Source organism: Euphorbia lathyris, chromosome 8 (genome assembly GCF_963576675.1).
Source record: "Euphorbia lathyris chromosome 8, ddEupLath1.1, whole genome shotgun sequence".
Lineage (NCBI taxonomy): Eukaryota > Viridiplantae > Streptophyta > Magnoliopsida > Malpighiales > Euphorbiaceae > Euphorbia > Euphorbia lathyris.
Window position 1 is genome coordinate 39787160 of NC_088917.1, and position 15682 is coordinate 39802841.

Genomic DNA, 15682 nt, shown 5'->3' on the forward strand with positions numbered 1-15682 from the left:
GTCGTGTCTTTACGGAATGCATCCATGTTCTCGCCCTGTAACTCACTAGGATAAATTGTCAATCTCGTGAGGGTGTAAAAATAAACTAAAAACTCGTGAATTAAATTAAACCTACGTGATAGTGTGTGGAATTGTGAATTGAGGTGAATTTTAATAAAATTAATACTAAAGTAATACAAGGACACACAAAATGGACGAAATTATGACTTAATTTTACTGTGAAAATGGACAGCAATACCTACATAGAAAAAATGGATTTTTTTGGGTTTCTCACATATACAAGGAAGGCAATGGAGCTACAGATACCCTTGCTCGTCATGGTACAACTGCCCCGGATTTGATTTACTAGCACTATGCGCTTCAATTTTGCAATGCTTTGATTTATATGATTTTCTTTTCTATTTTTTTATACATTTAATTTTTATTTTTAATAATATTCAAATTGAGTGCATTAAGTTCTGTCTTTGATATGCCAACCTAGTTGAAATGTTGGAGCTCTTCTTTTGCTCTCCAACTTTTAGTTTAAAAAAACATTTGAACTTTTGAGATATAATATTGGAATGCTTAAATTTAAAGATGTAGGGTGATGTTTTACAAATATAGAAAGTAGCAATGTTTTATCCCATTTGGTTTCCGTAGAAGATTTAACAAGGCAGCTTATGATATGTATTTACAAGTTATATATTTGTTGGAGATATTGAATAAAAGTTGAATTGAGTTGTTGCATAAAAGACAACTACTAATTCCAATTATCTCTCACCTTCTCCATCAGATCACTTTAATTCCTGTACAACAACTATTCTATTCATGCACCAAACCAATACTCATCCTTTAAATTGATTTCAAAATTAATTTTATCCAAAATGTTAAATATTTTACGATGATGATATGTCTCATTCTGGATTAATTTAATAAAAAAAAAACATTGGGAAATTTACAAAACTAGGTCAAATGGAAGGTCAATTTACATATTTAACCCATTTACTCAACCTACTACATATCTAGACTGATTTTGTGTGACTTTCCCATAATACCTCTAACCTTCCCATTTCCCCAAACACAAACGGTCTCTCCCATCTTCTCCTTGGTTGCGCGAAACGGTGGCAGCTCCTCCATTAATTATTCCAAGACTTTTGATCTTCCTATCTTCCTTTAAATTGCACGAAATATGCACAATTTCTCCAAATCACAATGTATTTCTCTTCTTCCTCTCTTGATTCTGCAACTTCCTAATCGTAGAAAACGAAGCCATGGTTCTTCATCTTCCATTTCCTGCTCGTTCGAAGAAATGGTGATTCCACGTTATTTTCATGGTTTTTCCCACTTTATCATATTGGGTTCGTCGAAAAATATAAGTATATACTGTTTTTTTTTTTGCATTTTTCCGGACCAATCCACTTAGCATATGCAGTTTTCGAGATGTCTTCGCGGAGAAATTTATCGATTTTACTTCGCGAAACGATGATTACGCGAAGTTTGCAAGGGTAATTCGATAAATTTCTCTCACAGACTCCGCGAAATCATAGTTTCGCGAAGTCAGAGCGTCACATTTCTCCTCGTAGACTCCGCGAAATCATTGTTTCGCGAAGTCAGATCGTCACATTCCTCCTCGCGGACGTCGCGAAATCATTGTTTCGCTAAGTAAAATCACCATCTTCCTTGCACATTTATGTTCGCATACTTAGCGAATCATCGTTTCGCGAAGCCAAATCTTCCTTTTTTCTGACTAACACGATTAAATTTTTCTGAAGGTGGTTGAATACATAATATTCATTCCTGGAAGCCAGCGTGTTAGGGTGTCATGAGAGACATCCATTCAAAAACGCATGGACTTCCAACCATCGGTCGTGAATATGAGTCTACACCATGGGACACGTCCATCTCTCAGTGGTTAATAAGAGCCTATGTGTCGTGAGACATCCATCCATCGGTGGTGAATAAGAGCCTATGTATAATGAAGTGATTTGTTAGGAGTTTATTGTGGCAATCTTAGTGAATAGTAGTCTATGTATTATGAAGTGATTTGTTAGGAGTTTATTGTGGCAATCTTGTTGTAAATTTTGATAATGTTACGATTTTAATGTTGTTATTGTGGCAATCTTGTTGTAAATTTTGATAATGTTATGATTTTAATGTTAGAATCCGTTGTTGTTTAGCATTTTTTGTTATATACCACTTCACGAATTAGCTTCAAAACACATTCAGACTTCGCATATGCTAATTAAATTCATCAAGTAAACCAAACATTAGCTTCACAGGCTTCACATATGCTAATTAAATTCATCAAGTAAACCCAAACATTAGCTTCGCAGGCTTCGCATAATATCGAATTTGCGAAGTCAAACAGGAAGGAGAGGGACGCGCGTAAATATTGAGGGTATTATGGGAAAGTCACACAAAATCAGTCTAAATATGTAGTAGGTTGAGTAAATGGGTTAAATATGTAAATGGACCTTCCATTTGACCCATTTTTATAATTAACCCAACTCTACATAAATTACTAATCTAGCCCATTTGAAAGGGTCTATTAACATATTTGACCCATTTTGCTTCCATCTCACCAAATTAGTCACTTTCATCCACTTTGGACAAGAATACCCTTATTTCAATTCATCCTCTTCCTCAGACTCTCAACGTCTTTTTCGCCATCTCAAACCGACAAAAGCGGCATTGCCGCCAAGTCTTGAGAGAGAAAAGACAGTGGTTTATAGAGAGAGAAATAAGAGATTATAAAGCTTCATTACGAAAATAGTATCGTTTCAATTTCCTCCATTTTTATCGCATTTCGTCACAAATGCGACAACAATTGTCACACATGCGACGCAATTCGTCACAAATGCGATAGGAGTTGTCGCATTTGTGTCAAAATTTATTCCATTTGCGACAAAATTACTCCTGTCATAGCTGCAATAGGAAACTCAGATCAATCATCAGCCGGAGGTGGAGGAACGCTGATGAAATTTATCAGCAGCAGCCCTATCTGGTTTATTCTTCAGCGGAGAAGCCGAGTAATAATCCTTTAGACCCCTTCAGTTGAAACGAAGAAGAAGAAGAAGCGGGAGCAGGAGCAAAAGAATAAGTCGAATGGAACTAGGGATATATTTGTCCAAAAGGAATGAAAGTGTCTAAATTGGTGAGATGGAAGCAAAATGGATCAAATATGTTAATAGACCCCTTCAGTTGGTCTAGATTTGTAATTTGCCCTATATTAAATCTAACATTGCAAATTACCTGAAACACTTGCATGCAGCTGAAATGGAAGGAAAGAAATAAAATATTCCCAACCCAACCCAAGTGTGATATATGGAAAATCAGACTACACTTTCAAATTAAATATAGGGATAAGTACAAAAAAAAATGTCTGTGGTATACACTTTTTTTTACGAACTCGAACATGTGGTTTTTTTTTTTTTTTTACAAATAGAGGTCTGTGCTAAACGCCGTTAGAAAAGAACGGATTTTTTCACTCACTCCGTTATTTTTTATGACGTGGCACTTTGACCCAAATTTTAACCAGGAGCAAAACATGGATTAAATTAAAATATTTGATATTTAAACTCCAAAATCAATTAACTCTCATATTCAATTAAATAAGCTTCTTTTCCATTTTTCTTCAACCAATCATGATATCTCCTTTGCCAATCCACCAGTGCATCAAATCCTCCCACAACTACCATTGTCGCCGGAAACTTAATTCCAGATATATCAACGGAATCCGCCCTCATAACATTCGCCGCCGGATGATCCCGATTAGATCCCTTCGGTAAGAAAGGTGGGTTACTAAACCCAGCCACTAATTTATACTTCTAGCCCCGTGAATAGATCGAACTACCCTTTGCACTAAATTTGAAAAAAACCCAAAACCTCTCAAGAACCCTATACGATTTTTGCTCAAATCCGGACAAATTAGTGAACCGAATCATGGATGGTGACAGAAACCGTAAAGGAAAAGCTAAAGTGGTAAGATTTACCGTTTTATTTCGTTGATTTTTACATCGAACTGAAATCTGTGGGGGTTTTTTTTCCGCCGGAATCGTAGTCGGGCGTATGAGAATCACGCCCGACCAGTGGTGCGGGCGTGATAGCCACATGCCCACACCAATGGTAGGGTGTGATACGCATACGTCCAAACCGCAGGTCGGACGTGATTCTCATACGCCCACACCACTGATCGGGTGTGATGTTCATACGCCCGACCAGTGGTTCGGGCGTGATTCCCTTACGCCCACGGTTTTTTTTTATAAAAATTTACATTATGCGTATATTTTAGTATAATTTTAGTATATTTTAGTATAATTTTATAAATTTAGTATGATTTACATTATTTACAATTTTATTAATTTAGTGTAATTTTTTTGTAGACGGAGCGGCCTACTAGGGGTGGAAAATCCATCCTGTCATCTGCTCGTCGTCTAGATATGGACGGTGAGGATGATACACCACGCCATACGAGATTGCGTGGTATTGATATATCCAATCGTAGGCGTAGAGGGGCTGCGACGGACCAGTTGAGGAGGGGACCGATTGTGGAGCAGCTCGATTTTGATGGATCGGAGGGGGCGACAGATGTTGCTGACATGCTTTTGAGGACTACCTGGATGTGGCAGCCCGGGCAGTGCGACAGTCTGCAGTTGCACATGATCGCGAGGTTGAGGATAGCGATGAGCAGCCGACCCCGGGTAGACAGCCGACCCAGCGCGTAGGAGGTCGTTTTACGAGTACATGTATTTTTTATAATTTTAGTATATTTTAATATAATTTAGTATATTTTAGTATTTTAGTATATTTTAGTATTTTAGTATATTTTATAATTTTAGTATATTTTAATATAATTTAGTATAATTTAGTATTTTAGTATAACTTAGTATAATTTTAGTATCTTTTAGTATAATTTAGTATTTTAGTATATCTTAGTATTTTAGTATAACTTAGTATAATTTTAGTATATTTTAATATAATTTAGTATAATTTAGTATTTTAGTATATTTTAGTATTTTAGTATAACTTAGTATAATTTTAGTATATTTTAGTATAATTTAATATAATTTAGTATATTTTAGTATTTTAGTATATTTTAGTAATTTTAGTATAACTTAGTAATTTTAGTATCTTTTAGTATAATTTAGTATTTTAGTATAACTTAGTATAATTTTAGTATATTTTAGTATATTTTAGTATAATTTTATAACTTTTAGGGACAAGCAAACGTCCCAAAGCTAGTGAGGACGAGAGCTGGCTAGTTACTGCACCGATGGATGGTGGCCCCATTGATGGTTCCGTGATTCCTAGTTTTCTAGGACATGTTGCCTCACGGATGTTGGGAGGAGAGATTCGGTCGTTTCTGACATGCTACAACAGATCATCAGCATGCCGAGATTTGTGTCAGTGGTTTTCTGGTGCGTCACCCGAGGTAAGAATAATATAGTGTGTAAATTGTAATTTATATTTTTAACTATAAACATAAAAAACATTCAGTAATTGTATAAATTGTATATGTGTCATTTTACAGCTGAGGGAGATGATCGAGAAGACTGGTTTGTCTCACCTTCCACATGTCATGTTTAAGAACCTCGACACTCCGTTGTTGACTGCGTTCGTGGAGCGGTGGCAGCCCGATACGAACTCCTTCCACATGCCGTTCAGGGAGATGACTATCCAGCTGCATGATGTGTGGCAGATTCTTCGGATCCCGATCGATGGTCCGATGGTGTCCGAGTCTCCCCCTACTGACGGGCTTCATGCCATGTGCATGATGATGTTTGGGGTGAGTTAGGCTGAGCTTCTGTTGCCGGGCCGACATTTATGGGGTGGTGGAGGTGTATTTGTTGGGGCTGTACACGGGCTTCTCACCGAGGGTAGGGATGACGCTACTCGGACCACAGCGTGGATGTGGCTTATGCTTGGATCCACTCTTTTTGTTGACAAGAGTGGAGATAGGATTAGGCCGGCCCATCTTGCTGAGGTTTACAGCGGTGTTAGCGGGGCAGCTGGACTATCATGGGGGTCTGCTACACTTGCCATGTTGTACCGGCAACTGGGGATAGCGAGCAGAGGAGACTGTTCAAGTATATGCGGATGTTTGACCCTACTGCAGGCATGGATATACGAGTATTTTCCGGTGTTCCGGCCGCATAGAGGAGCTCACTTGATCCCAGCTGACCATGCCCGTGCACTGAGATGGGAGGTTGGGGTACCAGGCAAGACAACCACCCGACTAGATACCATACGCGGGCAGCTGGACCGTATGACGGCGGCAGAGGTATTTTATAAAATTTTAGAATTAATTTAAGTATTATTTATAGTATATTATTATTTTTTATTGAGTATTTTTTTTTCAGGTGACGTGGTTGCCTTATGGTCCTGTCCCCGATGATGATCGGCTTCGAGTGTCCTACGCCGGTTGGATACGGTGTAGAGACATCGTCGAGCTGTATATACCCGATCGAGCGCTGCGACAGGTCGGATATACTCAGCCTATCCCAGCTGAGCGTATTAGACCTGATAAAGCAGTACGACCATGGAGATCTATAGCGTATAAGCTCACGCATTCCTTAGTCACAGTTGAGGATACCTGGCGAAGATTTCCATCGGCTCGGGGCATTGATCGGAGGAGATGCCGACCAGTTGGATACGATCCCACTGCCTGTGATCCTGCTTATATGGACTGGTATAGGCGATATTCACATCCTCATCTCCTTCATGCACCACAGGCTGGACCGGTACAGCATGCTCGCGCCAACAGCGAATTTATAAGTTTATTATTATTTAGTATTAGTTTATATGTGTTTAATTTTTAATATTTATGTATTAAATTTTTTTTTGCAGTAGGTTAGCGGTTGTGGCGTGTCACCCAACTATCGGCTACCCACCGATCTGACGAGGATGTTCCACGCATAAAGAGGGAGATGGATGAGTTTATGGATGCATGGCGTCGGGCGAGCTGAATTTTTGTTGTAGAAATTCATACATTTTAACACTTTTGATATTATATTTACTCTATTACGTTTATAAATGTTTATGTTTATTAATGTTTATTTTAATTTTTATGTTTTTAAATTTTATTTGTTAAAGGGTAATACGAGTTAAAATGCCATAATGTTTATTAATTAACTTATACGGGTTTAACGAACTATTTACGGGGTTAAAAGCTATTTTTTTTGCCAATCCGACACGCGGGCGTGTGGCTATCACGCCTCACCGCGTGGTCGGACGTGATAGACACACGCCTCACCGCGTGGTCGGACGTGACAGCCAACTGTCTGACCTTGCGGTGAGGCGTGGGGCTATCACGCCCGCCCACACGGTGAGGCGTGATATCTATACACCCGACCGCGCGGTGAGGCGTGATTGCCACACGCCCGCGTGTCGGATTGGCAAAAAAACAGAAATTCCCCTCCCTAAAACCCATGGAAGGGCAATTTCGTCCTTTCACGGGGCTAGGGGTGGGAATTTGGGGCTAAGTTTAACAACACCCTAAGAAAGCCTTCCACATCCTATCACTCCTCTCCGTACTAACAAATGGAGCTTTAGTAAGCCTCAACTCAGATTCAGTTCGTTCTTCTCCTCCGAAAAACAGCTGGATCGCTATATTTTCGATGAGATTCAATTTTCAAAACTCATATCCACTAGCTTTAACTTCTACATGATGAACTAAGTTCCCTCCCGCACTATCTCCCGCCATGAAACACCGGTTCAGATCTGCGTTACTCGAGAATCCTTCGATTTCTGCGGTGTCGATGAATTTCAAAGTGTCGAAACAGTCTTCGATTTGTGCTGGATATCGATGCTCCGGTGCAAGGCGGTAGTTGACGGAGATGACGAAGGTGGAGAGCTCACGTGCGAGTCGACGGCAGAAGTCGTCGTAAGGTTTCGAACGGGGAGACAAGTATGAAAAACCGCCGCCGTGGAAGAAGAAGATAACCGGAAGGCTGCTGTGATTGGAAGTAGTTCCGGCGGTGGGAGTGAAAAGGAGGAACTATAGATCTCGAGATTTGTCAATGGTGATATCACCATTGGATTTGACGCCGTTGATTGGTTTGTTGGACGGAGAGGATTGGCGGTCGAAGGAACTCATAAGACGGCGGTTGACGGAGCCATATGCACGACGGGTGATATCAAATATTTTAATTTAATCCCTGTTTTGCCCCTGGTTAAAATTGGGGTCAAAGTGCCACATCATAAAAAATAACGGAGTGAGTGAAAAAATCCGTTCTTTGCTAACGGCGTTTAGCACAGACCTCTGTTTGCAAAAAATAAAATACCACAGGTTCGAGTTCGCAAAAAGTGTATAACACAGACATTTTTTTTTTTTTTTTTTTGTACTTATCCCTTAAATATATATGATGCCAAAATTAGTTGTTAATATCACATGAATCTACTTCTACCCAAATAGAATAATAAAAATATACAAATAAAAACTCTTTTCGTTTTGCAGATTTATAAATAAAGGAATGCAATTTTATTTGGGTAATTAATTTGTTAGTCCCTATATTTTGACAAAACACAATATTTAGTCTCTGTATTTTTAAAAACACACGATAAAGTCCCTAACGTTTTTCTCGGTGAACTGTTTAGTCCCTGCTGTTAGACTCACATGAAGATTCTGTTAGTCAATTTGGATTTGCGTTCTTCTTTTCCTTTATAATGCATCTGAAATCAACTTTGAGTGTTCTTTTTCTTGATTTTCTTCTTAATCGTTCAAATTCGTAAGCATTGGGTCTGTTCTTTTTCTTGTTCTCCATACAAATAGCTTCTTCTTCTAAATTGGAATTCCTCTTCTGTTCCGAAGTCATAAACGGTAAAAATCTAACAAACAGACGGAATGACTAAACAGTTCTCTGAGAAAAAGGTTAGAGACCTTACCATGTGTTTTTGAAAATACAAGGACTAAACAGTGTGTTTTATCAAAATATAGGAACTAATAAATTAATTACCCATTTTATTTTTCCCAAAAAAAGCAAATGTTTTTTTTTAAATTAGTGAAAAGAAGGAATTAAATTAATATTGTTAATTTTGATGACATAACACGTTGACTTTCAATACGTAATATATTGACTAGATGATGTGTTAATGTTAAATAGATGACTTGTCAACTAATTTTAGTCATTTTTTTTTACTAATTGTGTATAACACATGCCATTTTTTGCAAATAAATAAATAAAAAAAAAAGCACATTCTTTAACTTGTAAATCAATAAAACCACATGATTTTTTCCCTAAATAAAATTATAGCTAATACACTCCAAGCTATATATTATAGGGTAATTAATTTATTAGTCCTTATCTTTTAACAAAACACACTGTTTAGTCCCTATATTTTCAAAAAACACACGGTAAAGTCCCTAATGTTTTTCTCGGTGAACTGTTTAGCCATCTTCAACCTTTTAAACCAACAAAAAAAAAAACATAAAATTTTCAAAAAATGCCAGATTCGAATGATCAAATTCAACTAGTCATAACTCTCTCATTTTTTATCCAAATTTTGTCTATAATATATCAAATGAAACATCCCTAAATAAAATTATAGCTAATACACTCCAAGCTATATATTATAGGGTAATTAATTTATTAGTCCCTATCTTTTAACAAAACATACTGTTTAGTCCCTATATTTTCAAAAAACACATGGTAAAGTCCCTAATGTTTTTCTCGGTGAACTGTTTAGCCATCTTCAACCTTTTAAACCAACAAAAAAAAACATAAAATTTTCAAAAAATGCCAGATTCGAATGATCAAATTCAACTAGTCATAACTCTCTCATTTTTTATCCAAATTTTGTCTATAATATATCAAATGAAACATCTAGATGTCATCTATCCAACGCCACAAAAAACACGAGATATGGATTTGTATACAATAGGTTACGACCGTTCAAAGTTCAATCGTTAAACATGGTACAATTCCAAAAATCAAATACATATACTTCAAATTTGATTTCTAAGCGCATAAAATCATATCCAAGATCGTTAAACATGAATCAAATTATATAATCACATCAAAGATAAATTGACGAACTATGTAAAAGTTTTCACGGTATAAATACTTCTTGTACAATTCCAAGTATGTTACTTTGATTATTTCAATTCATACAGAAATAACGAAGAACAAAATCCGAAAGATAGAGATTTGTGTCTTTTAGTTTTTACAGAGAGAAGAGGAAAGAACGTATCTTTTCTTTAGAAAATGAAAAGTTATATTTTCTCTCTCAAACTCTTATTTATAATAACTTAAATTAGTCGGATCAGATCGAATCGGATCCCATCAAAGGTGACCCGTTCGGAATATCCAACATTTTTTTAAATGACACTATTTTAGAAAAACACTCTTGTTTTAAGATATTTATCATTTTTTCAAGAATTACTATTGTTTTTAAAATACTGTCATTTTAGAAAATTACTTTTGTTTTAAAATATCGATAGTTTTAAAAGATCAAGAGAAATATATATATATATATATTTACATTTAATGTTGATTATAAAAAATTAATGAAGTGTTCCCATTTCAAAAAATAATTTAGTAATTTTAATAGCTTTTATAATTCATGTGCCAAAACCTAACCATATCTTTTTGAAAAACATGGAGAGAGTAATGAACTCACTCCTCCAAAATCCTACAAGCCAATTCATGGACTCTGTGCTCATAAAATTTTCATAATGGTAAAAAAAATAGGGAAAACTTGCAAGTGTCTTTATTTGCTCCTTTATTATGTTCAATTCTCACCAAATTGAACTGATAATAGTGAAAATTGTACCTAGGACCAATTGTAGAAAATAATAAACTACGAGTAGTGATGAGTCGTTATTTATACATATTTTTGTATCTTAATTCTCTATTTTTAGTGTTAGTTTTATCACTTAGATGCATATTTACTTTGTTTTATGTTTTATAGGTGTTTTTGGAGTTTCAATTCAAATTGGAGATTAAAATGTCAATTTTATGGAGCTTAAAGTGAAATTGGAGAAATCTTCCAGGTCCTAACCCATGCCCATGGCTTACGCCATGCTGAAGAAGCAAATTATTCATTAAAAAACTGATTTATCCTACCCATGCCCATGGGCAAGAACCAATACGAATTTGGAAGCTGAGTTGTGATTGGAAGACTTCTATTTTATGATTTTTACTACTTGTAATTTTCATTATTAATTTTAAATATGTTAAGATATTATTATAGGATTTAATTCTATTAGGATTTCAAAATACAGAATCCTAATGAGAGTTTAATTCTATATAGGAATTTTATTATTAGATTTTTACAGGCAGTTATTTAGTTTTCTTATGAGAGAAAAACGTGGAAGGTGGGAAGAGTGGGTTTTACGTTTTTTAAGAGGCAAGCAAGGACATTGAAAGATCATCTTTTCTTCCAGAGATATCGTTTCTTCTTATAGTTTCATCATCTTTCTTGGTGTATTCTCTCTTCCATGATGAACTAAACTCCAATTTCTGTCTAGAGGATTTAAGTCTTGAACAATGAAATTGTAGGATTATTCTATACTATTTTTCCTTCATCTATTTCAAGTAATCAATTGTGGTGAAGCTCTTAGCTTAGTGGTTGAGAGCTTATCTATGCCTTGGGAGGTTATGGGTTCGAATCACATCCGGGTCTGGTGGGGATTTTTCTTTCTTCTTTAATGTAAGCGCATTGCGCAATTTTTTTTAAAAAAATTTCAAGTAATCAATCTATATTCTATTTATATTCTCATTGCATGATTTAATTGAATCATTGATTTGATTATTTACTTGTAATTGTTTGCTATTAGGTGTTTAAATACGTAGTCGTTTAAACCATCTGATACAAGTAACAAATAACTTAATTAATTGTGGACAAACTTTTAATTTATGTTATGAATTGATGATTGATATACTCTAAATAATTCTGCTTGTGTGATTGTTGAGTAGAGTTGACATCTCTTTTATACTTTAATGCTTTCGATCAAATTAAATTCTAAAGCTTGTTTATAACTGTTTGATTGGTTAGAGGTAATCAGTGAACTTTTCCTGATTATCTAAATTGTAAGAAGAGATTGGTTGTTAATGCTTTTTAATAACTAGCTAATTTATTTGAATGGCTGAAACATATCTTTTTCTATGATTAATGATCAATTAGTTAATTTCAAAACTTGAATTTAACCTCTAGCTGGAATCACCTCATATTAATTTATCCACATCATTACTTGTTTTTTAATTGTTTTTGCTACTTAATTACTTCTAGTTAATTTTATTCACTGAAATCTACAAACCAAAACCCCCCTCATTTACTTTTAATTATTCATTCTATAAAGTTTTAATTCCACCAATCTATGTGGATTTGACCCTATTCCACATTTACCACATTTTTCTAGTTCCAAGAGTAGGTATTTATTTTTGGTAAATTCGAAACTCAGCAAGCATGATAAAATAGATAATTTAGTAACAGTATAACAATTACAGAATATAATTATCTATTTAGAGAACTAAACTGAAAATGGAAAACACAACAACAAAATAAATAAAGAAAACAAAAATGAAAGTAACCTGTAAAGAGAAGGTTAACCTGAGGACTAAACTACCAGTTCCTTTAAGACAGATTGCACCAATTTGGTGACCGTCTCCCAGGGTACAATGGATTATTGAGGCGAATTCTGACCGTGTGCGAAGGTACCACCGGAAGCAAAAGAACAACAACAAAAAATTGACTACTTATAAGAACATTCTAGAAATCTGTTTGTTCTATGTAATGGACAAAAGAACACAGACTCTTTACATATAAGGTTGCCAGATTCCACAAATTGAATGCAATTCAATTTGAGTTCGTAACCACTGAATTAATTATATTAATTCTATTTTGAATGCAATTCAACACTGAATTAATTTGGTAATTAATTTGTGTTTGGCTGTTGCAATTCAATTAGATGTACATATTATAGGAATAAAAATAACGGGCCAAATTAAAAAATGGACCGGTCTAAATGTACATCTCAAGTGGTCAACTTTGATGATGAATATCTCATTTAATACTCGATCTTTTTGAGCGTGTAATATACCGTTAAAAAGCACTCATGTAATAGAACATGTTTATGGAAAACATCATTCAAATTGCCATTTTAACCTTGTGTATATAAGCCTCAAAAGTGATGAAAAATTAACATGTAAAATGTTATTTTTCCCTAAAATTTCCAACAATCCCCCATATGAATGATATTCAAAGCGAAAGAAGTAAACGACGTGGTGATAACTATCTGCACATTTGAACCTTCTCATGTGAAAGCATATTTACTTTACTGGCTGACTAGTAGACGCAATGTCCTTGAACTATTCTGTCGTTTGCGTAAATGACGATATACTTCACACAAATACCAACATAACATGGTTCTTGGTTCTCGTGGTTATGTTCGTTATGGTCATGAACATCTCCTAGTTCTGCAAGACTTGAAGAGAACTAAGCCCCATTAGTCTCTTTTGAAGCAACCTCAATTCACTCTCACATATGTGATTTCTTTTGCTCCAATAGATGCACAAAGAATCATTAAAAACTATAAACTAATTTGAGCATAGCTTATCCTTTTTCCATTTACGTCACTATTTACATCATAGGAATGGACTTGGGGTGACCCCCATAGTGACCTCACAAGGATTATGCAATTAGGTTATCCCTTTGAACCGAGATCTTGGGATCTCCAGTCAACAAGGTAGGATTTTCCTTCACATAACACCTTAAACATTAATGGGCTTTAGTCCTATTCCTTTCTATGCGTGTTCAACATGATCTCTAGTTAATCCTTTGGTTAAAGAATCCACATTGTTATCTTTGATCCTACAAAATCAATAGATATGACACCTGTTGAGATTAGTTGTCTAATGGTGTTGTGTCGACGATGCATGTGTCGATTTTTACCGTTATACATCACATTCTATGCTCTATTAATCTTTGCTTGATTATCGCAATGTGTAAAAATTGCGGTCATAGGTTTAGGCATTCTGGAATATCCTCCAAGAAGTTTCGTAGCCATTCAGCCTTCTTCACATGCTTTATCCATAGCTACAAACTCAGACTCCATAGTCGATTTAGTTATAATTGTTTGCCTTGAGGATTTCCAGGATACTGCTTCTCCTCCCAAAGTAAACATGTACCCACTCGTGCCTTTGGAATCTTTGATATCAGATATCCAACTTGCATTAGAATAACCTTCTAACACTACATGTTCTCTCGTCCATAGTCACGAGTATATCTTAAATACCTTAGTATTCTCACAATGGCCTTCCAGTGTGCCTCCCATGGATTACTTGTGTATCTGCTTAAACTACTAACAATGAAAGCAATATTTGGCCTTGTGCAACTTATGAGGTACATCAAACTGCCTATAACTCGTGCATATTCCACTTGGCCAATGCGTTTACCTTTGTTTTCAAACAAATGTTGGCTAATGTCTATCGGAGTTTTGGCTACACTAGTGTCACCCGTACTAAACTTGCCAAGTAACTTGTCCATGTAATGTGACTGAGTCAAAATAAGACAGTTAGGTGAACTTTGGTTTAAATTGCCAAAATCACATCCACAAGTCACATATCGTTCATGTCAAATCCAGAGTTTAACATGTCCTTGGTACTTTTCACCATTTTTTCATTACTACCCACTATCAAAATGTCATCTACATACAAACATAGAATTATGTATCCTTAATTTGTAGTTTTGACATAGATACATTTGTCACATTCATTTATTCGGAAGTTGTTTGCCATCATGACATTATGAAACTCCTTGTGCCATTGTTTTAGTGCTTGCTTTAATCCATATAAAGACTTAACCAACTTGCAAACCTTCCATTCCTGACCTAGAGCTACACAACATTCAGGTTGTTATATATAGATTTCTTTATCAAGATCTCCATTCAGAAAAGTTGTCTTAACATCCATTTGATGTACTTCAAGATTGTGCAAAGCAGAAATCGCTAGTATAATCCTAATGGAAGTTATTCTTGACACAAGAGAATAAGTATCAAAGTAATCAAGGCCTTACTTTTGTCTATATCCTTTTATAACCAATCTAGCCTTGTACTTATCGATTGTTCCATCTGCTTTCATTTTTCGTTTGAAAATCCATTATAATTTAATGGTTTTGTTCCCAGAGGAAGGTCCACTAATTCCCAGGTATGATTCTGCAGAATGGAATCAATTTCACTTTTTTATAGCATCTTTCCATAAAGGACTTTGAGGTGAGCTAATAGCTTCTTTGTAGGTTCAAGGCTCGGCCTCTACCATATAAGTTAGAAAATCTGGTCCAAAAGATTTTTCCACCCTAACTCGTTTGCTTCTTCTTGGCTCAACTTCTTCTCTTCACTAGCCTCAACTACCGTCTCAACTTCATTACCTTGTTGAAGTTCCTCATTGTTTTTCATCAACAATTTCAAGAGGTCATTTGCTAGATAAAGATTCATCTTTCTTTTCATTACATGGAAAAATATGTTCATAGAAAGAAGCATTCTTCGATTCCATGATGGTGTTTTTATGAATTTTGGGATTCTTAGATTCATACACCAGGAAACGATATGCATTACTATGAAGAGCGTAACCAATGAAAATTCAATCCACTGTCTTTGGACCTATTTTCATTTTCTTAGTAATGGGGTTAATACTTTGGATAGACACCCCCATACTTTCAAATATTTATAGGAAGGTTTTCGGCCTTTTCATAATTCATGTGCAATTTT

At 35.5% G+C, this 15682-nt stretch overlaps 1 pseudogene; it reads right to left on the reverse strand.

Annotated features, from left to right (window-relative positions):
- Nucleotides 1-3569: 3569 nt before the first annotated feature.
- Nucleotides 3570-8119, reverse strand: LOC136203929 (probable carboxylesterase 18; annotated as a pseudogene).
- Between the last annotated feature and the right edge of the window lie 7563 nt (nucleotides 8120-15682).